The 18,241-nt window shown below is 41.8% G+C and overlaps 1 long non-coding RNA gene across 1 annotated transcript; it reads left to right on the top strand.

Moving 5' to 3' along the window:
• Positions 1 to 2,033: 2,033 nt before the first annotated feature.
• On the top strand, positions 2,034 to 17,013 carry LOC149985344 (uncharacterized). Its single transcript, XR_016482430.1, has 3 exons — positions 2,034 to 2,246; positions 9,285 to 9,421; positions 16,237 to 17,013. It is a non-coding gene; the product is annotated as an uncharacterized LOC149985344 (long non-coding RNA).
• Positions 17,014 to 18,241: the final 1,228 nt, after the last annotated feature.

Here is an 18,241-nt window from a genome sequence, read left to right as displayed (position 1 = left end):
GCCATACAAAACACTGTCCTCACAACCGTACAAAACTCTGTCCTCACAGCCGTACAAAACTCTGTCCTCACAACCGTACAAAACTCTGTCCTCACAGCCATACAAAACACTGTCCTCACAGCCGTACAAAACACTGTCCTCACAACCGTACAAAACTCTGTCCTCACAGCCGTACAAAACTCTGTCCTCACAGCCATACAAAACACTGTCCTCACAGCCATACAAAACTCGGTCCTCACAGCCGTACAAAACTCGGTACTCACAGCCGTATTAAACTCTGTCCTCACAGCCGTACAAAACACTGTCCTCACAGCCATACACAACACTGTCCTCAAAGCTGTACAATAGGAAAGTTTGTGAAATTGGATTGAAATGTTTACATTTGGTAATGTTATTCATTTTGTTTTGATGCGTCATGAAATGGCCATAACATAACGTATCTTGTTTTTCATTTAGCCAATTTATTGGATATCAATTATTCCTCCACCAAAAAGTTGGGACCTGGTAATCATAATTGTGATAGCTATTGACATAAAGCAAGAACAAGCAGGATTCATTGTTTTTCACCAAACCATAAAACCGTAGGAAAGCACCACTGTGCTCAATCCATGCAAAATTATTTGCTATATACAATTCTACATAACAAGAGGATACTGTTGATATATTTTGTACACATACTTACATTTCTTTACTTTTAACACAACTAAGTTTTGAACTACAAACTCTTACAAGAGTCGTGATTGAGTTTCCTTTAGTAACTTGTCAAACACCCACGATCATGACTAATCGTCCTTTAAGAGATACATATTATATCGCCTGGAGGAGTTTGTTTTTCTATTTTATCTCTCTCTTTTTTAGAGAAAGGGAGAACAGATCTCCAATTTGCCCAGTCATGACGGAGGTCAAACTGCAAGGTTGTCAGAGAATGTGTAGAGCCACTCTGGGAAAGAGACGACGGCATTAAGCGATGCATAACCGCCTACCCAGCATGCCTTGCTTAAATGAGACTGGGAAAGTAAGAGGTCAGCGCCACAGCACCGAGAGACGGCCCTAATGCAGGATAACGAGAGAATATCATCACCCCCACATCTTCTTTAGTAACAAACACAGCTGGTATGATGGCTTCTCTGCCTATTGTTTGGCTGGTCACTCAATGAAGCTTGTTACAGCCCTGCCTGTTGTTTGGCTGGTCACTCAATTAAGCTTGTTACAGCCCTGCCTGTTGTTTGGCTGGTCACTCAATGAAGCTTGTTACAGCCCTGCCTGTTGTTTGGCTGGTCACTCAATTAAGCTTGTTACAGCCCTGCCTGTTGTTTGGCTGGTCACTCAATTAAGCTTGTTACAGCCCTGCCTGTTGTTTGGCTGGTCACTCAATTAAGCTTGTTACAGCCCTGCCTGTTGTTTGGCTGGTCATTCAATGAAGCTTGTTACAGCCCTGCCTGTTGTTTGGCTGGTCATTCAATGAAGCTTGTTACAGCCCTGCCTGTTGTTTGGCTGGTCATTCAATGAAGCTAGTTACAGGATGTATTCTGATCCAAAACTGAAATGGAACAATAAGGACAGGTAAAGGAAATACGGTTGAGAGGTATTACAAGCCGAGAAACTCTGAGCACTTGAAATCTCACATGCGTGTTCTGTATTTGTAGGTTGTGGACGGCTGCGAAGTGGACTGCTGTGAAGTGAAATTAACTGCTCTGAAGTGGACTGCTGTGAAATGGACTGCTGTGAAATGGACTGCTGTGAAGTGAAATGAACTGCTCTGAAGTGAACTGGTGTGAAGTGGACTGCTGTGAAGTGCTTATGTAACACAGGTCAACTAATGTTGTATGCTCATCGTTACTAGTGAGATTCCAGTTAACAATCATATCAGACTATATTGCTATTGATATGTTTAAGTTGACAGCTATTACGAAACAGCTGTCAGAAGCTGCATGACGAGCAGTTTATTTTGAGCCAATCAAAACTCAATATTCTCAAGCAGTTTATTTTGAGCCAATTAAAACTCAATATTCTCTTAGACCCTCTCCTAACCTCACGTTATAGACCAGTCGACACCAACGTGCTGAAAAAGCACTAGAAAGGAACGTGAAGAGCTATCGCCATTCCATAGAAGAAAAACAACGTTTCAAATCATTGAGAAGTTTTATATAACTGAACTAAAAAGAAAGCACTGGATATTAACACTCACTTTTATCTATAGGAACGTGCTGTGAAGGGATTGAGGGAAAGATTGACGTGAGGATTTGGTGAGTTTTTTTGTATGGAGACATGAGCTGCTAGCCATTAAGCTAGCTAAACTATTGCTAGCATATTTTTTTTTTTGTGTGTGTTCATACTGAACCAAGCATACTGTCGGAACTTGAAGCATAACATCTGTTAACCGTGTGTATGTGACTAATAAAATGTGATTTGATATGCACAGACTGTTAGCGTTTAGGCTAGCTCAGCTATCGATCAATTGAAATGACAAACGTTAGAGATCATGCTAATTATGCATGGAGAACTATTTTAGATTTCATACATTTTATAAAATGTGATTAGCTAGTATCATAATCCATTTTGGTATTACATGCATGTTTTAGATTACTTCATTAAAAAATGGTGTGTAAACTGTAACAAAATAGCTTTCCATTTTCCCAGGCTAGTTTAGTGTTTAGTTCATATGAGCTTGGTGCTGTAGTTAAAGTGTAAAGCATTTTGACATTTTGAAGTTTTATTTTCTTATTCCTGTAAGAGATTACAGCTAAGAGCTATATTAATGTTTATCTGAAAGGAAGTCATGGTATAAATATGAATACAGCTCCGGGAAAAAATGAAGAGACCAAAATTACCAGTTTCTCTGGTTTTACTATTTTTACGTACAGTTGAAGTTGGAAGTTTACATACACTTAGCTTGGAGTCATTAATACAAATTTTTCAACCACTCCACAAATTTCTTGTTAACAAACTATAGTTTTGGCAAGTCGGTTAGGACATCTACTTTGTGCATGACACAAGTCATTTTTCCAACTATTGTTTACAGACAGATTATTTCACTTCTAATTCACTATATCACAAATCCAGTGGGTCAGAAGATCACATACACTAAGTTGACTGTGCCTTTAACTTCTTTAGGCTGGGGTAGCTTGGATGAATAAGTTGCCCAAACTGCTCCTCAGTCTCAGTTGCTAATATATGCATATTATCATTAGTATTGGATAGAAAACACTCTAAAGTTTCCAACACTGTCAAAAATATTGTCTGTGAGTATAACAGAACTGATATTGCAGGCGAAAAAGCCTGAGAAAAATCTAACCAGGAAGTAGCTTCTATTTTGAAAACTCCATGTTCCATAGCCTGTCTTTGCTCTATTTAAAGGGATATCAACCAGCTTCCTTTTCCTATCACTTCCTCAAGGTGTCAACAGTCTTTAGACATAGTTTCTGGCTTTTATTTTGAAAAATTAGCGAGAACGATAACATCATGTCATTGTATGGCCGGGTGCCAGCAGCGTTTTGTGTGCGGAACAGAGTTGGGGCTGCCATTGCCTTTCCCTCTCCTACTGATAAAGACAGTTGCGGTTGATATATTATCGATTATATATTTTAAAAACAACCTGAGGATTGATTATAAAAAACGTTTGACATGTTTCTGTGGACATCACGGAAACTATTTGGAATTTGTCTGCGTTGTCGTGACCGCTCTTTCCTGTGGATTTCTGAACATAACGCGCCAAACAAATGGAAGTATTTTGGACATGAAAATAATCTTTAAGGAACAAAAGGAACATTTATTGTGTAACTGGGAGTCTCGTGAGTGAAAACATCTAAAGATCATCAAAGGTAAACTATTAATTTGATTGCTTTTCTGATTTTCGTGACCAAGCTACTTGATGCTAGGCGCACATAATGTTTTGTCGAGCGATCGATAAACTTACACAAACCCTTGGATTGCTTTCGCTGTAAAGCATATTTTCAAAGTCTGACACGACAGGTGGATTAACAAAAGGCTAAACTGTGTTTTCCTATATTGCACTTGTGATTTCATGAATTATAAATATTTTTAGTAATATTGTTTGAATGTGGCGCTATGCAATTCAGCGGTTGTTGATGACAATTATCCCGTTAACGGGATTGCAGCCCTAAAAAGTTTTAAACAGCTTGGAAAATTCCAGAAAATCATGTCAAGGCTTTAAAAGCTTCTCATAGGCTAATTGACATAATTTGAGTCAATTGGAGATGTACCTGTGGATGTATTACAAGGCTTACCTTCAAACTCAGTGCCTCTTTGCTTGACATCATGGGAAAATCAAAAGAAATCAGCCAAGACCAAAGAAAAAAAATGGTAGACCACAAGTCTGGTTCATCCTTAGGAACAATTTCCAAATGCCTGAAGGTACCACGTTCATCTGTACAAACAATAGTACGCAAGTATAAACACCATGGGACCACGCAGCTGTCATAACGCTCAGGAAGGAGACACGTCCTGTCTCTCAGAGATGAACGTACTTTGGTGCGAAAAGTGCAAATCAGTCCCAGAACAACAGCAAAGGACCTTGTGAAGATGCTGGAGGAAACAGGTACAAAAGTATCTGTATCCACAGTAAAAGGGAGTCCTATATCGACATAACCTGAAAGGCCACTCAGCAAGGAAGGGACTGGTGTACTTCACAAAATAGATGATATCATGAGGTAGGAAAATGATGTGGATAGATATATTGAAGCAACATCTCAAGACATCAGTCAGCAAGTTAAAGCTTGGTTACAAATGGGTCTTCCAAATGGACAATGGCCCCAAGCATACTTCCAAAATTGTGGCAAAATGGCTTAAGGACAACAAAGTCAAGGTATTGGAGTGGCCATCAAAAGTCCCTGATCTCAATCCCATAGAACATTTGTGGGCAGAACTGAAAAAGCATGTGCGAGCAAGGAGACCTACAAACCTGACTCAGTTACACCAGCTCTGTCAGGGGGAATGGAATGGTCCAAAATTCACCCAACTTATTGTGGGAAGTTTGTGGAAGGCTACCCGAAACGTTTGACCCAAGTTTAACAATTTGAAGGCAACGCTACCAGATACTAATTGAGTGTGTGTAAACCTCTGACCCACGGTGAATGTGATGAAAGAAATCAAATCTGAAATAAACAATTCTCTCAACTATTATTCTGACATTTCACATTCTTAAAATAAAGTGGTGATCCTAACTGACCTGAGACAGAGATTTTTTTAATAGGATTAAACGTCAGGATTTGTGAAAACTTCAATGTATTTGGCTGAGGTTTATGTAAACTTCCGACTTCAACTATATGTGTTTGGGTAAAATGAACATTTTTGTTTTACTCTATAAACTGCTGACAACAGATTGATCTGTGATTGAAAATCAGGGTTATTCCACCAAATATTTATGTCTGAACTCTTCCTAAGTTAAAACATTAGTATTGTGTTGTTTTAAAAATGAATATGAACTGGTTTTCTTTACATTATTCGAGGTCTGACAACACTGCACCTTTTATGTTATTTTTGACCAGTTGTGATTTTCTGCAAATAAATGCTCTAAATGACAATAGTTTTATTTGGAATTTGGGATAAATGTTGTCAGTAGTTTATAGAATGAAACAAAAAATGTTGATTTTACCCAAACACATACCTATAAACAGTACATCCAGAGAAACGGAACATTTTGCAGAGGTCTATTCATTTTTTTCCAGAGCTGTATATTGTGTGATCCTGTTTGTAAAACAGCTCAGGTTTTTTTGAGTATGGGTTCAGTTACACCAAGGGTGGCGAGCCGCCGGAACCCAGGACATCCATAAGACGATTTGCATGCAAAGATTCATTTTTCTTGGAGGACACTGAATGTGCACTGCCGTACTACTGTGTGGTAGGATTATTTGTTGCAAGATATCATTGCATCATACATTTCAATGTGACTGTCATAAGAACACACCACATTTTAAGCACCTTACAGTGTTAATTGATAGGCACAGTCCTTCACATTGGATTTTTTTTTAAATCTCATAGCGGTTTATAAGTCAGTATGTGTGAATTGGTTTTGTGTTTTTCTGTGGATTCATGTTTATTGTATTGCTATTGAATTGTGAACATTGAAATCTGAGAGACCCTCAGATTAAAATAAATTAGTCTTCACCCTAGTCAACTATAGGGGGGGATTTATGGCCGATATCTAAGTCGATTGTGCTGTAGATGTATTGATGTACTGTACACATTTCACACAGCAATATTTATTCAAGGTGATAATTTTTTTTGTAAGAATTTGTATTTACCAAATACAAGCCGAGATCCTTTGTCCTAAATTATTATTCAGTTAATTATTCAGTTGTGCGGATTTAATTTCTCCCTATTGGTCCAGGAGCGAACCAAACGGATCCAATAGAGTTTAAGCTTCAGCATACAGTAGTCCATAGTGCAATTATTACACTTAATTTATATTTGTTGCGTCATTCCCACCCAGTACAGCACATGCTGCAGGTTCACCCGGTATGTCTCATCCCGCAGGATCACCCGGTACGGCTCATACTGCAGGATCACCCTGTACGGCTCATACTGCAGGATCACCCTGTACGGCTCATACTGCAGGATCACCCTGTACGGCTCATACTGCAGGATCACACTGTACGGCTCATACTGCAGGATCACCCTGTACGGCTCATACTGCAGGATCACCCTGTACGGCTCATACTGCAGGATCACCCTGTACGGCTCATACCGGAGGATCACCCTGTACGGCTCATACTGCAGGATCACCCTGTACGGCTCATACTGCAGGATCACCCTGTACGGCTCATACCGGAGGATCACCCTGTACGGCTCATACTGCAGGATCACCCTGTACGGCTCATACTGCAGGATCACCCTGTACGGCTCATACTGCAGGATCTCCCTGTACAGCTCATCCCGCAGGATCACCCTGTACGGCTCATACCGGAGGATCACCCTGTACGGCTCATACTGCAGGATCACCCTGTACAGCTCATACCAGAGGATCACCCTGTACGGCTCATACTCCAGGATCACCCTGTACGGCTCATACTGCAGGATCACCCTGTACGGCTCATACTGCAGGATCACCCAGGGCCCCCATGTCTGGTTTGGAGCGTGAAGTCACAAGCTCTGCTTGGCGGCTACTGCATGCCAACCTAGCGGTGCCAAACTCCCAGGTCTTAAATTACCATCGCCCACCTGCCAATATTTTGGGGGTGTGGCACTTTTTGGCTCTAAAAGATTGATCGCCCACATCAAATTATTTTACAGGTCTAACTAAAACATATTTAATTAAATAGTGATCCATTCTGACTACTACATATTTAATTAAATAGTGATCCATTCTGACTACTACATATTTAATTAAATAGTGATCCATTCTGACTACTACATATTTAATTAAATAGTGATCCATTCTGACTGCTACATATTAATTAAATAGTGATCCATTCTGACTGCTACATATTTAATTAAATAGTGATCCATTCTGACTACTACATATTTAATTAAATAGTGATCCATTCTGACTACTACATATTTAATGAAATAGTGTTCCATTCTGACTACTACATATTTAATTAAATAGTGATCCATTCTGACTACTACATATTTAATTAAATAGTGATCCATTCTGACTACTACATATTTAATTAAATAGTGATCCATTCTGACTACTACATATTTAATTAAATAGTGATCCATTCTGACTACTACATATTTAATTAAATAGTGATCCATTCTGACTACTACATATTTAATTAAATAGTGATCCATTCTGACTGCTACATATTAATTAAATAGTGATCCATTCTGACTGCTACATATTTAATTAAATAGTGATCCATTCTGACTGCTACATATTTAATGAAATAGTGTTCCATTCTGACTACTACATATTTAATTAAATAGTGATCCATTCTGACTACTGCATATTTAATAAAATAGTGACCCATTCTGACTGCTACATATTTAATTAAATAGTGACCCATTCTGACTATTACATTTGTCGTCACATAGGACCACGTGCTGACACAGACCAATCACGAGCCGGCCTCCGGAGGAGGCTCCGGTTGACTCTCTCAGACAGGATGAAAACGACTACATTGACCATGATCCTTTTGCATCTCTTTGGTGCCATTCAGCCCCATTTAGCAATATGACACGCTTCAAATTCAAATAGTTCTGGCTTCATGCGCGATCGGGAACTTTGCACATAATGTAGTTTCACCCTGTACGGCTCTTACTGCATAGATAAAAACTATTGAGCATTGGCCAGGGAATGAAGAATCAAAGTCAAATGCATAAGAGTTCAATTGTGTGTCAATCAACCAACGTTACGCCTTAATGGATGGAAAGTTGTCCAGCTGCCACTCCTTCATGGTACAGTCCTCCGATTCTGTAAGCCTCTGGAAGAGTTTGAGCCTGAGAAAAGCCCTTAATAACTGGTTACGAGCAGCTGAGTCACCTTAATGAATGTTCATGGTTAGGGACAGCCTGACGACGGGAAAATCTATTACCAGCACTTTGTTTTCAACCATACTCTACTTCTGTCTGGGCCTGCTCCCTGCTCCCTGCTCACTGCACTCTGCACTCTGCTCTCTGCTCTCTGCTCTCTGGTCTCTGCTCCCTGCTCTCTGCTCTCTGCTCTCTGCTCTCTGGTCTCTGGTCTCTGCTCTCTGGTCTCTGCTCTCTGCTCTAGTCTCTCTACTTCTGTCTGCTCTCTGCTCTAGTCTCTCTACTTCTGTCTGCTCTCTGCTCTAGTCTCTCTACTTCTGTCTGCTCTCTGCTCTAGTCTCTCTACTTCTGTCTGCTCTCTGCTCTAGTCTCTCTACTTCTGTCTGCTCCCTGCTCTCTGCACTCTGCACTCTGCTCTCTGCTGTCTGCTCTCTGCTCTCTGCTGTCTGCTCTCTGCTCTCTGCTCCCTGCTCCCTGCTCCCTGCTCTCTGCTCTCTGCTCCCTGCTCTAGTCTCTCTGCTTCTGTCTGGTCTCAGCTCTCTTTTCTCTGCTCTCTGCTCCCAGCTCTCTGCTCTCTGCTCTCTGCTCTCTGCTCTCTGCTCTCTGCTCCCTGCTCCCTGCTCCCTGCTCTCTTTTCCCTGCTCTAGTCTCTCTGCTTCTGTCTGGTCTCAGCTCTCTTTTCTCTGCTCTCAGCTCTCTGGTCTCTCTACTTCTGTCTGGGCCTGCTCTCTGCTTTCTGCTCTCTCTCTGGTCTCTCTCCGGTCTTTCTGGTCAGGTGAAGCTGAAAAACAGAAAGGCCCAATTTGCAATTTGCCAAAATAAACCCCTGCTCCTTCCTTCTCCTGCAGGTTCTCACTAGGCCATGTGACCGACACACCAAGCAGACGGCGTCCAGCAGAGGACCGAGCCCAGCTGTTATGGATATGATGTGCTAGTGGTTAGGATAACAGAATTGGAACACACAACAGTTCTTTGTTGTGATCTGGTTGGTGCTGTTTGACTGAAAGTCTGTTTTGTCTCATTTTCTGTTCAGTTACAGTTTAGGGCCAAGAATGGGTAATGTTATACATATAATGGGTAATGTTATACATAGAATGGGTAATGTTATACATATAATGGGTAATGTTATACATATAATGGGTAATGTTATACATATAATGGGTAATGTTATACATATAATGGGTAATGTTATACATATAATGGGTAATGCTATACATATAATGGGTAATGTTATACATAGAATGGGTAATGTTATACATAGAACGGGTAATGTTATACATATAATGGGTAAAGTTATACATAGAATGGGTAATGTTCTACCATAAGTGGACTCCTGATGAATCAGTTTGATATTATATTGTCCCCCAATGTAAAATCAAATGACAGTAACACATGTTGTGGGTTAAAGGTTTTATAATCTGTAATGAGGGGTAATTGCATTCATTCATATTGTATACTTGCATCGCCCTTTAAGCAAAGTAGAAGCTAGCAACTCTTTTTTTTGGGGGGGGGGGGGGGGGGGCTTCTCTCAGGAGCTCTTGACCCTTCAACGTTAACCCCCTCCCCCAGCAGCCCGTAAACGCCCAAAACCATGACGTCTTGTTTACTGTTCGCCGTTAAACACGAGATGTGACAGCTGTCGCCTCCCTCTCCTCGCTAAACTCTGTTTTAACGCCATGTCGTTAACTTTCATTTGGGGTTGATGCCTATTGTTTTCCCCTGACACTGTGTATCTCTCCTGTAATATTCTCAGTAGTGGTTGATTTAACGACGCATCGAACTGGTGGCCTCCACCCATTCCCCCCACATCCTACACACACATCCACTTTCTAGCAACAAACTCTTGTCTCCTCGTTTCTCAACACTAAGGTCCATTATCCAGCCAAGGGAATGCAGGTACTTGAAAATACCAGCCTCTATAGAACCGTGTAGTGTCCTTCAATGGAAGTGGCAAAGTGGGGAGAAGAGAAAAATCATCTGGAAAGCAAAGGCCTCATATGTTTCTCAGTGTGAATCTGGAAAGCGAAGGCCTCTTATATGGTTCTCAGTGTGACTCTGGAAAGCGAAGGCCTCTTATATGTTTCTCAGTGTGAATCTGGAAAGCGAAGGCCTCTCATATGTTTCTCAGTGTGAATCTGGAAAGCGAAGGCCTCTTATATGTTTCTCAGTGTGAATCTGGAAAGCGAAGGCCTCTTATATGTTTCTCAGTGTGACTCTGGAAAGTGAAGGCCTCTTATATGTTTCTCAGTGTGAATCTGGAAAGCGAAGGCCTCTTATATTGTTCTCAGTGTGAATCTGGAAAGCGAAGGCCTCTTATATGTTTCTCAGTGTGAATCTGGAAAGCGAAGGCCTCTTATATGTTTCAAGTGTGAATCTGGAAAGCGAAGGCCTCTTATATGTTTCTCAGTGTGAATCTGGAAAGCGAAGGCCTCTCATATGTTTCTCAGTGTGAATCTGGGAAAGCGAAGGCCTCTTATATGTTTCTCAGTGTGAATCTGGAAAGCGAAGGCCTCTTATATGTTTCTCAGTGTGAATCTGGAAAGCGAAGGCCTCTTATATGGTTCTCAGTGTGACTCTGGAAAGCGAAGGCCTCTTATATGTTTCTCAGTGTGAATCTGGAAAGCGAAGGCCTCTTATATGGTTCTCAGTGTGAATCTGGAAAGCGAAGGCCTCTTATATGGTTCTCAGTGTGAATCTGGAAAGCGAAGGCCTCTCATATGGTTCTCAGTGTGAATCTGGAAAGTGGGAATGCCTCTCATATGTTTCTCAGTCTGTTTAACCAAAGCAATTACATTAAATCTAACGTGGCCTGTTTTCCTCTGCCATTGGCTTTGAATGGGCCTCAGTTCCCTCCACAATCCATCTGGATCAAAATGAATAAGGGACAATTGCTGCACTTAGATCACTTTGTTATGCGGGAGGGAGGGAGGGAGACAGAGAGAGAGAGAGAGAGAGTGAATGTTTGTAACAAATGGATTGCACGTGTGCCCGACTATAGGAAACCATGGGAAGAGCTGCCACATTGATACAATGGGTGTCCAAAGACAATGGTAGAACAGATGAGCGTTGCCGCACTTATAACCGCACAAGTCAGTTGAATCTTTTTACAAAGCTGTTCCACATACTTCATGAAAAAAAATACTGAGGTCAAAGGTCAATGCAGCTCGACTACGGTTTTAGAGATTCTCCGTTGTGTTTGTTCAAGGCGAGTGTCACTAGAATACTGTGGACATGTTTCTACATGGTTCCGCGTGGTGAACACGTTCTTGATGACCAGGGTTAACCACAGTCCGTAAAAGATGGAGAAGGGAAAAAGGAAAGATGAGGGCACTCTGGAGGACTTCCTCTAGATTGCATCCGCCTGACACTCATTTGTGCATAGTACTTTATACTGGAAACAATTACAGTACTCTCTCTCTCTCTCTCTGGTGAGAGTTCCAGAGTGAAACCAAGGCCTCTTAATAAGGCAGGATATAGAAGATTATGGATTATGGAGGCATGTTTTTTAATAGCACATGGACACGGAAGAGTAGCAACTCTCAGGTTTCTCCACTTACAAGGGCAGAAGCCTTGTATCTGGGGATGGGGACATCTTCTCAGGGACTCCAGGAATGTTTTGGGAACATAATCGGGAATCTCGGAACACCTATGGAATCATTTACCAGAATTGCCATTTGTATCGCTATAATGACCAGATTTAGTGAAGGAAGGGTTTGAGCTTTTTCAAGGAAACTATTAATGTTTAGTATTAGTAATGTTGTGGCATTCTATGAATATCTGACATTATTCCAGGGAGAGGACTGGGAGAGTGAAGGATAGAGAGACTGGGAGAGTGACAGGTAGAGAGACTGGTACAGTGAAGGGTAGAGAGGCTGGTAGAGAGAGTCAGAGTCAGGAAGAAAAATGGAGAGGCTGCCTAGCACTTTTCTCAGTGAGCTGACATGACTGGATGCTTGATTAACGGGACTGTTTCTCAGTTTTTTATTTTACGTTTATTTAACTAGGCAAGTCATTAAGAACAAATTCTTATTTTCAATGACAGCCTAGGAACAGAGGGTTAAAAACTTATTTGGGATAGAGGGCAGGATTTTTACTTTTGGATGAATAGCGTTCCCAGAGTGAACTGCCTCCTACTCTGTCCCAGATGCTAATATATGCATGTTATTATTAGTCTTGGATAGAAAACACTCTGAAGTTTCTAAAACTGTTTGAATGATGTCTGTGAGTATAACAGAACTCATATGGCAGGCAAAAACCTGAGAAAAAAATCCAAACAGGAAGTGGGAAATCTGAGTGTTTTCTATCCAATACTAATAATGACATGCATATATTAACATCTGGGACTGAGTAGGAGGCAGTTCACTCTGGGCACCTTATTCATCCAAAGGTGAAAATGCTGCCCCTTATCCCAAAAATGTTAAGGAGAAGTTTATCTAAAGTTCCATACATAACACTTGAATTTTCATCAACATTTATAATGAGTATTTCTGTGAATTCATGTGGCTCTCTGCAATATCACTAAATGTTTTGGAACTACTGAACATAACACGCCAATGTAAAATAAGATTTTTGGATATAAATATGAACTTTATCAAACAAAACATACATGTATTGTGTAACATGATGTCCTATGGTTGTCATCTGATGAAGATCATCCAAAGTTAGTTATTCATTTTATCTCTATTTGTGCTTTTTGTGACTCCTCTCTTTAGCTGGAAAATGGATGCGTTTTTCTGTCAGTTGGTGGTGACCTAACATAATCGTTTGTGGAGCTTTCGCTGTAAAGCATTTGAAATCAGACACTGTGGCTTGATTAACGAGCATTCTATCTTTAAAATGGTGCCTAAAAGTTGTATTTGGCGGCCTGCAATTTCATTGGCTGTTGGCGAGGGGTTCCGCAAGCAGAACGGGGTTCCTAGACAGGTTAACTGCCTTGTTCAGAGGCAGAATGGCATATTTTTTTTACCTTCTCAGCTCAGGAATTTGAACTTGCAAACTTTTGGTTACTAGTCCAACGCTCTAACCACTAGACTACCTGTCGCCCGTAAGCTGACAGGACTGGACGCTTGACTGTTTCTCAGTGAGCTGACAGGACTGGACGCTTGACTGTTTCTCAGTGAGCTGACAGGACTGGACGCTTGACTGTTTCTCAGTGAGCTGACAGGACTGGACGCTTGACTGTTTCTCAGTGAGCTGACAGGACTGGACGCTTGACTGTTTCTCAGTGAGCTGGCAGGACTGGACGCTTGACTGTTTCGCAGTGGGGCTGACAGGACTGGACGCTTGACTGTTTCTCAGTGAGCTGACAGGACTGGACGCTTGACTGTTTCGCAGTGAGCTGACAGGACTGGACGCTTGACTGTCTCTCAGTGAGCTGACATGACTGGACGCTTGACTGTTTCTCAGTGAGCTGACAGGACTGGACGCTTGACTGTTTCTCAGTGAGCTGACAGGACTGGACGCTTGACTGTTTCTCAGTGAGCTGACAGGACTGGACTCTTGACTGTTTCTCAGTGAGCTGACAGGACTGGACGCTTGACTGTTTCTCAGTGAGCTGACAGGACTGGACGCTTGACTGTTTCTCAGTTAGCTGACAGGACTAGACACTTGACTGTTTCTCAGTGAGCTGACAGGACTGGTCTCTTGACTGTTTCTCAGTGAGCTGACAGGACTGGACGCTTGACTGTTTCTCAGTGAGCTGACAGGACTGGACGCTTGACTGTTTCTCAGTGAGCTGGCAGGACTGGACGCTTGACTGTTTCTCAGTGAGCTGACAGGACTGGTCTCTTGACTGTTTCTCAGTGAGCTGACAAGACTGGACGCTTGACTGTTTCTCAGTGAGCTGACAGGACTGGACTCTTGACTGTTTCTCAGTGAGCTGACAGGACTGGACGCTTGACTGTTTCTCAGTGAGCTGACAGGACTGGACGCTTGACTGTTTCTCAGTGAGCTGACAAGACTGGACGCTTCACTAACAGGACTGTTTCTCAGTGATCTGACAGGACTGTTTTGACAGTGTCAAATGGTCCATATTACCATTTCACCGCTGGGCTCTTGGGACCCCACATCAGGACCCGCGAAAGGACTGGTCAGGTTGCAGCTACTTTTCCTGTGGTTTATTATGGATCCCCATTAGTTCCCTCAAAGCCAGCAATTACTCTTCCTGGGGTCCAGCAACATTAAAGGCAGTTATATACAGAACAAAAATATGACAAGACCTTACATGTCATAACACTTTACCCAATACATTTAGTGTATTCCCTCAGACCTCCACCATCACATGTCTACAATACAACATCCATGTGTACGTGTGTGTATAGTGCGTGTTTTATCATGTGGATGTGTGCGTGTGTTTGCGTGTGTGTGTGTGTGTCTCTCTTCACAGTCCCCGCTGTTCCATAAGATGTATTTGTATCTGTTTATCAATCTGATTCTACTGCTGCATCAGTTACCTGATGTGGAGTAGAGTTCCATGTAGTCGTGGCTCTATGTAGTACTGTGCACCTCCCATAGTTCTTGGCTTAGGGATTGTGAAGAGACCTCTGGTGGCATGTGTTGTGGGGTATGCATGGGGGAACGAGCTGTGTGGTAATAGTTTAAACAGACACCTCTGTGAATTCAACACGTCAACACTTCTTACAAAAACAAGTTAATGATGAAGTCAATCTCTCCTCCACTTTGAGCCATGTGAGACTTACATGCATGTTATTAATGTTAGCTCTCTGTGTACTTTTAAGGGCCAGCCGTGCTGCCCTGCTCTGAGCCAATTGTCATTTTCCTAAGTCCCTCTTTGTGGGACCTGACCACACGACTGATAGTCCAGGTGTGACAGAACTAGAGCCTGTAGGACCTGCCTTGTTGATAGTGTTGTTAAGAAGGTAGAGGTAGCTTTATTATAGACAGACTTCTCCCCATCCTAGCTACTGTTGTATCAATATGTTTTGACCATGACACTTTACAGTCCAGGGTTACTCCAAACAGTTTAGTCACCTCAACCTGCTAAATTTCCACATTGTTTATTACAAGTTTAGTTTACGTTTTGGGTTAGTGAATGATTTGTCCCAAATACAATGCTTTTATTTTATTTTTTACATTTAGGACTAACTTATTCCTTGCCACCCATTCTGAAACTAACTGCACCTCTTTGTTAAGTGTTGTAGTCATTTCAGTCGCTGTATAGTGACATGTATAGTGTTGAGTCATCCGCATGCATAGACACACTGGCTCTAGTCAGTGCCTTTGGCATGTCATTGGTAAAGATTGAAAAAAGTAAGGGGCCTAGACAGTTGCCCTGAGAATTACTGATCCTACATGGATTATGTTGGAGAGGCTTCCATTAAAGAACACCCTCTATGTTCTGTTTGACAGGTAACTCTTTATTCCCAATATAGCAGGGGGTGTAAAGCCATAACACAAGTTTTTCCAGAAACAGACTATGATCAATAATGTCAAAGCCTCACTGAAGTCTAACCGAACAGGCCCCACAATATTTGCAGCTCTTTATTAATTGTTGCAGCGATTTCACTTGATTCTTGCTTGGGCCAAGAAACACGCGCAATGGACATTAGACCGGTGGAAATCTGTCTTTTCGTCTGATTAGTCCAAATTTGAGTGAACCTATGATCTCCGCAGGTGTGGTTTCCAACGCATAGTATGGAGGGAGAGGATGTGATGGTGTGGGGGTACTTTCCTGGTGATACTGTTGGTGATTTATTTAGAATTCAAGGCACACTTAACCAGCATGGCTACCACAGCATTCTGCAGTGATACGCCATCCCTTCTGTTTTTTATTTTCAACAGGACAATGACCCAACACACCTCCAGGCTGTGTAAAGGCTATTTGACTAAGAAGGAGAGTGATGGAGTGCTGCATCAGATGACCTGGCCTCCACAATCACCTGACCTCAACCCAGTTGAGTTGGTTTGGGAGGAGTTGGACCAGAGTGAAGGATGTATATAGTTCTGTCCTTGAGCTGTTCTTGTCTAATGATGTTCTGTATTATGTCATTCTGTATTATGTTTCATGTTTTGTGTGGACCCCAGGGAGAGTAGCTGCTGCTTTTGCAACAGCTAATGGGGATCCTAATAAAACATCAAATACCAAGGAAAAGCAGTCAACAAGTGCTCAGCATATGTGGGAACTCCTTCAAGACTGTTGGAAAAAGCATTCCAAGTGAAGCTGGTTGAGAGAATGCCAAGAGTGTGCAAAGCTGTCATCAAGGCAAAGGGTGGCTAATTTGAAGAATCTAAAATGTAAAATATATGTTGATTTGTTTAACACTTTGATTTTACGACATGATTCCATATGTGTTATTTCATAGTGTTGATGTCTTCACTACTATTAGACAACATAGAAAATAGTCCAAATAAAGAAAAACCCCTTGAATGAGTAGGTCTGTCCAAAATGTTGACAGGTACTGTACATTATCAAGTATTTCACACATGTTATCCATTTACTGTCTGTAAGTACTTGGTGGTCTATAACAGCTTCCCATAATAATGGTCTTTAGGTGAGGAAGAATCCTCTTTAAGCTATACAGGAATGTGGTTCTCAATATAAAACACCTCCAAATTTTGCCTTTGTCTTTTCTGTAGATGTTATAACCATGTATTGCTACCCCTGTATCATCAAAGGTATTATCTAAGTGAGTTTCAGAAATTGTCAGAATATGAATGTCATCTGTTACTAACAAATTATTGATTTCATTAACCCTGTTTTTTAAGGTACAAATGTTATCATGAGCTATTTTTATCGCTTTTCTGGGATGCTTGATTGTTTTCATTGCTTAACTGGGAAGCTTAGCCAAAGTAGACATGCTCATGTTATTTATGTTAGTGCAGGGTGAGCTGCACACAGTGGACTTCTTTCGAGGGCACACCGCCTCAGTGCTAACAGTATAACTCTGGTTCATAGGCACCTGACCCTGAACAGGCAGTTAAGTCCGTCGTTGAAAATATGTAGAATGGATGGAGAAATCGGCCCATTCCTACGACACAATTCAATAAACCTTTCACGGACCCACGAGAAGCAGTATAGTGTCAGTCCGCTGCTCCTGGCAACATGTTCAAACCTCCCACAGCAGGCAGTGCCCCCATCAGATCCAGAGAGAAGGAAAGGAGTCGAACTCGACGACGAAGCCCTGCTGGAATAAACATTGTAGGAGTACAGCATAGCTGTCGCAGACACAGGCAATACCAATGATGAAGGCACATATAGATCAGGCACCAGTGCAGTGAAGCTATTGCTTATGTCAATCTGCTCCAACCCTCTTGGAGTCACTCCCGTCCGCGTAGCAGCCGCTGGCTGAAGCAGACGGAGACGACTTCATTGGCAGGGAAGTTCCAGGTAGCACAGGTCATTCAGATTGGGACAGATGACAAGGCGGGGAAGCGTCCATCAGGCCCAAGAGGCGTCCAGCCACAGGAGTTGAGAACGAGAAAGTTCCATTTTGCGTTTCTCTGTAAGTTCACACAACATTTGTATTTGCTTGCGAAGCATAGCCACCTCATTCCTGTAATCCTCCGCTAGCCAACAAATTACACACTGTAACTCCGGATTGTCAATATTGTCCTGGACAAGAGCGTAACAAACACAGCTTCTACAGCACTGTAAATGTTTGTTAGCTATTCCAGGCGAATTCTTGGCGAATTCGGGCTCCATTGCAACACAGCTAGCCAGGTGTTGACACAAACTCTTGTGAACACAAAAATAAAACTAAATAAAACTTCGGAAACAACAGGTTGAAGTTACAGGTCGAGGCGCAGGAGGTATCTGATTTCGTGACAGGAAATGATGCATGGTAAT

This window comes from Oncorhynchus mykiss, chromosome 1 (genome assembly GCF_057628025.1).
Source record: "Oncorhynchus mykiss isolate SJ-2025 chromosome 1, ASM5762802v1, whole genome shotgun sequence".
NCBI lineage: Eukaryota > Metazoa > Chordata > Actinopteri > Salmoniformes > Salmonidae > Oncorhynchus > Oncorhynchus mykiss.
Note: the sequence above shows the minus strand (reverse complement) of the source record. Positions and strands in the feature narration are given on the sequence as shown.